Here is an 8154-nt window from a genome sequence, read left to right as displayed (position 1 = left end):
TAAAAAGAAAGAGTTGTTATTTCTATTTCTGTTTCAGAAATAGAAAAGTAGAAAATTTTAACTTCTCATTTTTGTTCCAAATCTATTTCTGGGCAAAAATTTGTCCCAGAAATAAAAAAATAAAATTATTTTACCAAATAGATTTCTGTTCAAAACTTGTTTTGGGGAACAAAAAAATAGAAAAATAAGAAAACATAATGGTTATCATTCGCGTCTTTAACAACCAATCAGTAGCTCAGCATCTGGGAAGTGTTTTGTTTCGTTAAAAAGAATTTGAAGGAAAACATTTTCTAAACTTTCTAATATTTGGAACGTTGAAAATTGTAAGTAAGCTGAAAAGCATTTCTAGTCAAAGAAAGTACTTGCACTTAAAATTAGGAAAACGATTTCTCCTTTCTAACAGAAGGAAAACGTTTTCATGCTCACAATCAAACAAGAGGAAATCAATTACTTTCCTTGAATTTCCTTCGGCATAAAATTTTTCATGAAAAAAAGAACCCATGTCATTATCAAGTTCCAAACTTGCAAAGAAACCCCCTAATAACCAATTGTGTCTAAATCTTAAATGGTTATTAATTAAAAAATAGCAAGATATATTCTTGCATTCTGCACTGAATCTATATAAGATTTTTGTGAAAGAAGGAATTGAAGGGTCGGACGAGATATTATGCACATTCAGGGTAAACCAAAGAGAATGTCCCATGTTAATTTTAAGATGAATTAATCTGTCAATATCACATTATCAAGTGCATATAATGTCAGATAGATTAATAAGATATTGGGTAGATTTAATACGATTAAAAAAATAACTGGGCCAGATTAGACCCTATAAAAAAGTAGTAATTTCCATATTATTCATTCAACAAGTTCCAATTTTCACGGATTGTGGGAAGACGTCAAATAAAAGCACTCCTGAATACCATCTGGGCTGTCTTTACCGATGATCAATCAAATCGGTGAAAGCTGACTTGGCACACCTAACACATAACGAAATAGTTAAGCCACCATGTTGCACCAATTACCACTGCACGTCCCATTAAACAAATTAAATCAAACCCCTACATGTAGATCGGCATCTTATGATAGATTGCTTCAAAATTGCTCAAAATTCCTCTGTTTATAGAAACCAAACATAGTCTATTTGTTATACTCTGTCTATAGAGTATAATTTGATTTCAAATGGACAAGTTGCTTTTCTCTTTTATTCTATCTCTGTTAAGCTGGAAAACGGCCTCTCAACCAAGAGGATAAATCACCCACCTGTCAAGCCTTATCTTCGAGTTGCATTTTAAAGCAATTCTAGTAGTTCTTTCGAACTTGTATTTTAATAATGGGAAAAAGCCTCTAAAACCCTCAAATTATATCAACAGTGACACATTTATCATAAACTTTTTTTTGTGACCTCAAAAATCCTATACTTGTAACTGTATGACACATTTACCCTACTTTAATATTATGTCAATGGATACTGTTAAAAATCTGTCTTCATGGACGGTGATAGGCGGATATTGTTGAGAATGGCGCTTACATGGCTTAAGTGAAACAAAAACAACGTCGGTTTGACTGAAAAATCATCTGACTGAACCTTGATGGAGGGTAGATGTATCATGCAAGTACAAGTTTAGGGTTTTTGATGTTACAAGAAAAAAATTAGGGTAAATATGTTACAGTGGGTATATTTTGGGATTTTTTATGTAGTAAAAAAGTAGTAAAAAAAGTTTAGAGTAAATGTGTCATAGTGGACATCATTTGGGGTTTTTGATGGTTTTTTTTTTCCTTTGGGTGTGTTTATTTCACGGAAAACTCAATGATTAAGGAAAATGATTTCCCGAAAAGCATTTTCCAAGAATACAATTAGTTTTCCTTTGTTTGGTGAAATATAATCGAAATCGTTTTTTGATGTATGGATTTCATTGGAAAATGATTTCAATCTCATGACTTTATCTTAAGCCAAAAAAAAAAATCGAATTTTTAATTATTTTTTATTTTCTTTTTAAAAAATATTAGAATTTATTATTATTAATTTTCTTTTTTCTCTTTTCTTTTTCTTTTTTCTTTTCTTTTTCATCCTTCCTCCACCGTGACCAGCCGGCAACCGCCATAGGCGAGCTTGAGGCTTGTCGGCCTCGGGCGAGCCGCGAGCTCACCAGCCTCGGTCGAGTTTGGCTCACTTGGATCTGGCGAGTCGCGAGCTCGCTGGCCTTGACGGAGCTCGAGCTGGCGAGCTCGAGCCTCACCTAGATTTGGCAAGCTCGGCCTCGCCTGAGGTCGGCCCGCACTTGTGGCTAGTCACCAGCCGTTGCTAAGGCCGGCGACCAGTAGAGGGAGGAAGAAGGAAAAAGAAAGAAAAAGAAAAAAAAAAGGAAAAAAGAAAGAAAAAAATAAAGAAAAGAATAAAATATTAAAAAATTCAAGACAAGCAATTTTGGAAAGTGTTTTTACCTTCTTAGATTATGGAATTTACTTTCCTAAATTTATACATGAAAGTTTTCCTTGACCGGAAAGTGTTTTCGGTTGACTAATCATTGATTCGGTGAACCAAACGGGTGAAAGTCCGGAAAATAGATTTTTAGAAAACACTTTTCTTCAAACAAACGCACCCTAATAATTGCTTTGAAATTAAAGATTATGAAAACTTATATACACATTTACAAGTCTACACTTATATATTTGAATAAATTTTAGCGGCTTCGTGTGATAAAAAAAATCAAGCAACATGTGCTCCAAGTTTTAGAAAAATAAAAGTAAAAAAAAATTAATAACATCTCCAAATCTTGAGAATGTAAACCATTTATTTTGAAAAAAAAACTATTTATTTTGAAGAAAAGGATAATGCATATATGAATTTTTCTCGTTAGCAATTCGACGTATATTGGTGAGATTTTATGAGATTACTGTCAACTTTTCTAAAAGTTTGAGCTATTAGATGAAATGTGCAGTTTGATATTTAATAGTTTTTTCACTCCCTTTTCCGCTTAGTCTGGTCTTTTTGCCTATTATAAGCGTGGCAATATGTAACTAGGGAGGTAAATAAAGACTTGAAAAGATTCAAACTCAGGACTTTCTATTATGATATTTTGTGAGATTTGATGGAACCACTATCAATTATTTTAAAAGCTTAAACTGTTAGATGAAGGCGCAGTTTAATATTTAATATTTCCACCCTTTAGGCTTAGCCAAAGTTTAGCTTACGCATGAAAGGGAGTGTTAGAATAATTAAATATTAAACCACGCATTTCTCTAACAACTTAAGCTTTTGGGTTAAAGTTTATAACAATAACAATCTCAATTATAGGATAAATTATTCATCTAACCATTTGTTTAGGGTCTTTTATAAAGTGACCCTCTGTAATTTTTTGTTCTGTCGGATGCTCCCTTATACTATTAGAATCCGTGAAAGTGCCCTCCACTAAATTTTCCTTAAATTGTGTTAAAACTAACATTTATAGGTCTTCTTTTTTTTTTGGTCGAACAACATTTACTAGATTGTCAATGCTCAAGTTGAACTAAATTTATTTATAGAATTGTCTCGATATTTCAATAATAAGTACAATATCTTTTAGTTACTCTACTGGAAAATCTGGAGGATTATTTAGTATATTTTCAATCGACAAAAACATGTACCCAATAAAAAATTAAATGGAAAAAATCTTTGTAAATACTAATTTTACCATAAGATAGATGGAAAACGTTTTATTTACCAATTTTGAGTACATATGGAGTTATCCATTGAAAACAAGTTATAGGCCGGACATTTCGCAGATGATTTAAAGTACATATGTTCAACACGTAATTGTCACTCTCAATTTACCAAGATTCAAATACGGTAATTTCAGATTTAATAATCACCTGTGCCAGGCAAAGAGGATCAGAGATTTGCAACTTATATTATCCTCTGACATCCAATTTAAAAAATCTGGCAAAGAAAGCGGCCATTAAAAATACATATCGTTTCTTCAAGAGAAGTGTAAAGGCTAAGATTTGCTTGATTTCTGCTTGTCCTCCTAAAATAACCTTTGTTTATTGTTTGAGTAGCTTTCTATTATGAGCCATCTCATCTTATTTTAATTAATACCGCATGTGGCATCAATATCGCATAATGAAGGGCCAATGAGATCATCTGTGACCAAAGAGGGAAAATTCTTCGTCCCTATACTTTCACGACATGTATAATTATCCCTTTAAGTCATTTCATTGTCGGTTGTTGCATATTGAACTCCACCACCGTAGCATTTGCGGCCTCATTATTGTCGGCTTATTTTTCCCAGACAAGTCCAAGAGCAATGGCTCTCAACGGTGTAATTTGTCTCCCATTGCATTTGGTCCGTACACGGGTGGGATTAGACGACAAAATTAGGGTTTAACACGTCTCACGTATAGTTAAATGAGTGAATTCTTGAGATAGTCTCACGTAAATGTCAAAAGGAAAATTGTTTAGTGTTAAATTCTATCGATAAACAGTGAAATTATATGACTGCTCCTATCAAAAAGTGAAACTCTCCACCTCTTGACGATAGATGTGATTCACTAATCAATAAATTTAGACAATTGAGACATATGGTGAACTCGGACATCATTTTCATAGACTATACTTATGTTGGTGGACTTTGTGGTCATGAAAGCAATCCGATTACTAATGATCGACCCGACACATGATTTGAGCAAAATTGTTGGAGGTTAAAGAAAGTACAAATTTTGACGAGTAAAGTCTTATTTCCTCTTTTAAAAGCACTATACGGATGAAAAGAAAAGGTTGATAAAGACATTCTAATGCATCATGCCGACATGCTTGCGTTTTCTTACGGGAAAATTGTCCAAAAAGTCATAAATCTATTGCACTTTTGTCTATTTAGTCTCAAACCTTTTAATTTTGTCAATGAAGTCCTAAACCTTTTCACATTTTGCCAATTGAGTCCATCTGACTAATTTTGACTAGAAATTGCTGAGATGGATGTCAACCATCCTACGTGGCATGGTCAGTTCTGACGTGGATAATTTTAATAATATTTTAATATTTTTTTCAAATAAATAAATCATTTATTTATTTATTTTTTCTTTTTCTTTTCTTTCTTTTTCTTTTTTTATTCCCTCCCTTCTTCTTCCTCCAGCCGGTCGCCGGGCCTGGGTGATGGCCGGCAACCGGCCAAAGGCAACCACCAACGAGGGTTGCCCTCACCTAAGACCATCGAAGGCCGGCCACGCCCGAGGTCGGCGAGGTTGAGCCTTGCCCAAAGCTGGTGAGGCAAGCAAGGTTGGCCCTCTCCAGAATTCAGCAAGGGTGACCTTGCCTGAGGTCGGCAAGGGCGACCCTTGTCAGTTGTTTCCTTTGACTGGTCATCGGCAATCACCTAAGTTGGGTGACTGTCTAGAGGAAGAAGAAGGGAGGAAAAGAAGAGAAATAAAAAAAATTCGAAAAAAATATTAAAATATTATTAAAATTGTCCACATTAGCGCTGATTGTACCACATAGGACGGCCGACGTCCACGTCAGCAATTTCTGGCCAAAATTGGCCGGCTGGACTCAATTAGCAAAATGTGAAAAGATTTATGACTCAATTAACAAAATTAAAAGGTGTATGACTGAATTGACAAAAGTATAATAGGTTTAGGACTTTTTGGGTAATTTTTCCATTTCCTTATATTATCAATCATAAGTTCCATGGAGACAGATTATATTATTGTATAACCTAATATCGAATTTCTCAGTTGGTTCAAATAGCATTTTCTCGATGGCAAGTTTCTTGCCTTATTTAGACATGGATGTTGGAATCTTAGAGAAGGTTGTTACCCAGACTGAATGGCGACATTTGAGGAAATATATGGTCCCGTATAATGATTAGTGGATAGAGTATCATGCCTTAAAAAACATCATGTTGTCTATTGTATATGTTTTCTTCACCTACTTAAAATCAAGTTGCAGCATCCGCTAGACTATTTGTGATTTGACTCCAATTAGAAGGTGTTACAAGAGAACTATTCTTTATATACTACCAACAAAAATGACACTCAAGTACGGGTGGCAATTTTTTTTTAGATGAAATAAAAATTAAAGGAGATATATCAGAATGGTTTTTAGATGAGAATGCCGATTCACATATTGGAATTGCGAGAGATTTATGCGAAAACACGATATTTCATCTTTTTAAATTATTATTTTTGAGATAAAAAGGTGATCATTCATCTTATAGCAAGATGTTTCATGCAATGTTTAAACGGCGGTAGCGGTCGTCATACAATCAAACTTAGGGATAACAATGAGCAGGGGCGGGAGAATAGATTGCATCCCCATTTGGAACAAGTTTCTCTGCCATCTTAGTTTCGATGAGTTTAGAAATTTTGACATGTGTTCGTAAGAAATTAAAAAAAGCATTAAACTTACTGGTATAACAAATATAAATGGCAATGTATAGAAGAATCGATTGCGATAGTTTGTTTTGGAAGGCTTCATCACACAATAAGGGTGCATTTGTTTCACTGAAAACTGCATGATAAAGTAAAACAAATTACATAAAAATCATTTTCCTTAGTTTTCCTTTGTTTGGTGGTTTGAGGAAAATGATTTCCTTCTTGCTAAAAGAGAAAGTCACTTTCCCTCAATCTAAGTTTATTTTTTTTCATTCTATAGAAAACATTCCGTAAGTTGATTAGTTTTCCGTCATATAAGCACTGAAAAATTGGAAAACAATTTCTTAAAAATAGATAGCCTTCAAACAAACGGACCATAAGACTAGAATAGAATAAATATTTGGTAACGATATATAAAAATAATAGAAAGAACTTAGGAATTCAGAAGTAAGTAATAAAGACAAGGGGGCGGGAAGCAAACCTTGTGCCATCCTCTACATCAAAACTCCTCCTGTGTTGGTTCTTGCTCCCCATAGGGATTAGTACAATCCACATATCTCCGCTTGAGCGGGTGAAGTTGTCATCACTCATCAATCCTAATTCTCTCCTTTCGTTCCCTGTTCTTTTATGTAGTCGGAGAGGCTGGCAGAAAAGAAAAACCACATAATGAACATCAGACATTATCTATGATTTTTCACAAATCTTATGTTCCCTCTTTTATACGGACCGTCCCCCTCTCATTGTTCTTGAAAAATATAGGAATTACCCACGAAGTAAATGAGGTATAAGTATCTAATAAGATTTATATTTAAATTCCTTCTGAAGTCCAACCGGTTGCCATGGACTTGTGAAACAAATAAGGAGTCGCTATTGCACCATTATTTATTGGTACAACAGTGCTATCCTCTTGTTCATTAACAAAAAAGACGTCTACGCTGATTTTTCGTCATTGGATATAATCTTTTCTGTCATTTTAAGTAGGTTATTGCATGACATAAGTTGCAATTTTTTGGACCTCATGCACCGTCCATTTGCCATAGATTAGGGGTACTAAACTACATAAATTAGGAGGAGATACTAAAGTCTGTAAATGATCCTACATTGAAGTAATTAGATTGCTGTGTTTTATACATGCTGGAAAGAAATACGCAAGAGGAACTATCATCAACGTATAGGAAAGAAATTGTGCGCCAAAATTGACACAGATTCTTAATTTTGGAGATCGATAATATTATATGTGCATCGTCAGTTTATTTTGTTAGGCACCTAAAGTTTGATATAAACATGATAATTTTAAATTGGCATTATTGGTAATGCTACATGACAACATGCATGCGCCTCACCCACCTGCACATGGTTGAGTTGGTGGGCGCTTTCCTTTCCTCCTTAGAGATTCTGGGTTCGAATCCCTGCTCGGTTCCGTAATTTAAGTGGGGGGCCCTGGCGGTGGGTTGCTGGGCTAGTCTCCCCTAAGGTATAGGCGCCCTGATTATCCGCGCGGGCTCGTCCCCGGGGAATGGTGGCGGATCCTCGGTTACAAAAAAAAAAAAAAAAAAAACATGCATGCGCCTCTTTTCATCACCAATCAAAAGTGAATGAAATCACGTGATATTAATATAATCGAATTGCGTCAGTCCTTTCAAAGGGCTTTTACACTTAATTGTTTTAACCAGAGAGAGACTAAATTGCCACAATAAAAATTGCATCAATGGTTAACCATGGCGCTGACAGTAATAAAAATGACTTTTCCTTGTTTTAATATTGTTTTGGGATAAAAAGACAGCATCATTCTTTTATGGACTGAAAGGC

Source organism: Syzygium oleosum, unplaced genomic scaffold (genome assembly GCF_021117445.2).
Source record: "Syzygium oleosum isolate NSW1041296 unplaced genomic scaffold, Sole_v2.1 Sole_v2.01, whole genome shotgun sequence".
Taxonomy (NCBI): Eukaryota; Viridiplantae; Streptophyta; class Magnoliopsida; order Myrtales; family Myrtaceae; genus Syzygium; species Syzygium oleosum.
This window is presented reverse-complemented; position numbering follows the sequence as displayed.